At 44.7% G+C, this 3,356-nt stretch overlaps 1 pseudogene; it reads right to left on the reverse strand.

The window, feature by feature from the left end:
* Positions 1-491: 491 nt before the first annotated feature.
* LOC146463079 (small subunit ribosomal RNA) lies at positions 492-1,597 on the reverse strand (annotated as a pseudogene).
* Positions 1,598-3,356: the final 1,759 nt, after the last annotated feature.

Raw genomic sequence — 3,356 nt, forward strand, 5'->3', positions numbered from 1 at the left:
CTAGGGTTTACAATGGTATACTAGGGTTTACAATGGTATGCTAGGGTTAACAATGGTATACTTGGGTATACAAGGGTCTACTAGGGTATACAATGGTATACTAGGGTTTACAAGAGTATACTAGGGTTTACAAGGATATGCTAGGGTTTACAGGGGTAAGGGCATCACAGACCTGTTATTGCCTTCCTGACTTTGGTTGCATACCAACAGTCCCTCTAAGAAGTTAACCGCGAATCGGGATTCGCGTAACTATTTAGCAGGTTAAGGTCTCGTTCGTTAACGGAATTAACCAGACAAATCACTCCACCAACTAAGAACGGCCATGCACCACCACCCATAGAATCAAGAAAGAGCTCTCAATCTGTCAATCCTCACTATGTCTGGACCTGGTGAGTTTCCCCGTGTTGAGTCAAATTAAGCCGCAGGCTCCACTCCTGGTGGTGCCCTTCCGTCAATTCCTTTAAGTTTCAGCTTTGCAACCATACTTCCCCCGGAACCCAAAAACTTTGGTTTCCCATAAGGTGCCAAAGGGGTCATCCAATAACACCCTCTGATCCCTAGTTGGCATCGTTTATGGTTAGAACTAGGACGGTATCTGATCGTCTTCGATCCTCTAACTTTCGTTCTTGATTAATGAAAACACTCTTGGCAAATGCTTTCGCAGTAGTTCGTCTTTCGTAAATCCAAGAATTTCACCTCTGACAACGAAATACGAATGCCCCCAATTGTCTCTCTTAATCATTACTTCGGTTCCAGAAACCAACAAAATAGAACCAAAGTCCTATTCCATTATTCCATGCTTACGTATTCAAGCGCTGGCTTGCTTTGAACACTCTAATTTTTTCAAAGTAAACGTCGCAGATCCTGAGCACACTCAGTTAAGAGCACACCCAGTCTTTGCGAGGAAGAACAGCCCGGCCAGTAACATACCTTGCGGCAGACCGGCCGAGCCATCCCGAAATCCAACTACGAGCTTTTTAACTGCAACAACTTTAATATACGCTATTGGAGCTGGAATTACCGCGGGTGCTGGCACCAGACTTGTCCTCCAATGGATCCTCGTTAAAGGATTTAAGTTGTACTCATTCCAATTACAAGACTTGTAAAAGCCCTGTATTGTTATTTCTTGTCACTACCTCCCTGAGTCAGGATTGGGTAATTTGCGCGCCTGCTGCCTTCCTTGGATGTGGTAGCCGTTTCTCAGGCTCCCTCTCCGGAATCGAACCCTAATTCTCCGTCACCCGTTGCAACCATGGTAAGCCACTACCTTACCATCGACAGTTGATAGGGCAGAAATTTGAATGAAACATCGCCAGCGCAAGGCCGTGCGATTCGATCAGTTACTATGAATCACCAAATGACCGGGCAGAACCCGCATTGGTTTTTAATCTAATAAATACATCCCTTCCAGAAGTCGGGACTTTTCGCATGTATTAGCTCTAGAATTACTACGGTTATCCAAGTAGTAATGGTACAATCAAATAAACGATAACTGATTTAATGAGCCATTCGCAGTTTCACAGTACAAGTGCTTATACTTAGACATGCATGGCTTAATCTTTGAGACAAGCATATGACTACTGGCAGGATCAACCAGGTAACTATCCACCGCAGGGAACAGAAGTTCCTTGCTAAGCGGCCCCCCTCCGCAGAGGGAGAGCAAGCTTTCTTAGATTTTGCCTCCACGGGGGGAACCCATGAGCCAAACGGACCACACGGTCCCTCGGTCAAGGGAAACCCCGTCTTGTTTGCCACGTCTTTCTCACAACTGGACCCGTGCACAGTTCAGGCATACCTGTCAGACTCGCCAAGCGAGCTGAAGGAAGGCAAGAAAAGTGCTTCTGCGAAGGAAAATATCCTCCTGCTCTTTTGTCTCTATCATTAGCCAAAGGCTAGCGTACACAACTTCCATCTACACTCTGCCTGCCACTACAGTGACAATGCTTTCGGGCATCATCTTTTCCCTCCTTCGAAAGGAAAGCTACAAGCCCAACTTTCCTTGCCCGTTAGTCAATTCTGCCCTCTATTTCTCCGCCTTGCCGCCGTGGAACATAAGGGACAGGGTTTACTAGCCAGCTCCTCTCGGAACCTTTGCGACCAACCTGCCCACACTATAACCCCCAAACGCTAATAAGGAGACTGCATGATATGGTAGACAGAAAATAAAAACGCGAAAAAAATGAAATTTTGAAAATCGAACCCACAACCAGCCAAATCGTTTGTAAGTCATGCCAAATGACTGGTGACATCTTAAAAACCCATTGAAGCCACAACATCCCATAATTTCACGCTTTTAAAGATTTGTCACTATACGCCACTGTAAGTACCTCACTAATTCTCACCTCAGATTTTACGGGAACATGTTCAAATTTTAACACGCCTCTCAGCACGACCAATTACATTAAAATTCATCGCAAAAGTCAGAATTCTCCAATTTTTGAAAAATTCACTATATTCACTGTAAGTACCTCGCTAGACAGTGGAGACCTCAGATTTTACGGGAACATGATCAACTTTCGACACACCTCTCAGCACGAGCAGTTACATAGAAATCCATCAGGAAAGTCGTGCTGTGAAGAGGTCTTTCGACTAAGAAAAATGGTGGTGTGAGGAGGAGTCACCTAAATCAGAGAAAAATACTCTTATAGGAGACTGCTACGAAAGACATTTCTGAGTCCACTGGCCCTAGTCCCCTAATAAGTGTATTTCTGTTTGTTTTAAGAAGGTCCTCCTGACATCACCAATCTTCTGTCTTCAATCCTAACCCCAACGTTAACCCTAACGCTAACCCTAACCCTACCTCCCTCAGGGGCAGTTCTATGGTTATGATCCCACGGTAGGCAGAAAAACTATCCCAATCTAGGTTTTCTTGTATGCTGACTCCATTTTAAATGCTTTTACTTGAGTCTGACAAAGGCAAAGCCAAATACTCACCCCTATATGGACGGGGAAGCAAAGTGCGGATTTTGGTAGGTCGGCATTTTCAATCAGGAATGTTGCCATTCGAAAGAGCGTCCAAAAAAACTTGGTTGGGACACATTTATTTTAGAAATTAGCGACCTAACCAGAAGTGCACTTTTTGGTGGGCCTACCCTACCCCCCTCAGGAGCAGTTCTATGGTTATAATACCACGGAAGGCACAAAACCTATCCCAAACTAGGTTTTCTTGTATGCTGATTCCATTTTCAATGTGTTTCCTTGACTCTGACGAAAGCAAAGCCAATACTCACCCCTATATGGACGGGGAAGCAAAGTGCGGATTTTGGTAGGTCGGCATTTTCAATCAGGAATGTTGCCATTCGAAAGAGCGTCCAAAAAAACTTGGTTGGGACACATTTATTTTAGAAATTAGCGAC

The sequence above is a fragment of the Pavona decussata genome, unplaced genomic scaffold (genome assembly GCF_977016875.1).
Source record: "Pavona decussata unplaced genomic scaffold, jaPavDecu1.1 SCAFFOLD_181, whole genome shotgun sequence".
Lineage (NCBI taxonomy): Eukaryota > Metazoa > Cnidaria > Anthozoa > Scleractinia > Agariciidae > Pavona > Pavona decussata.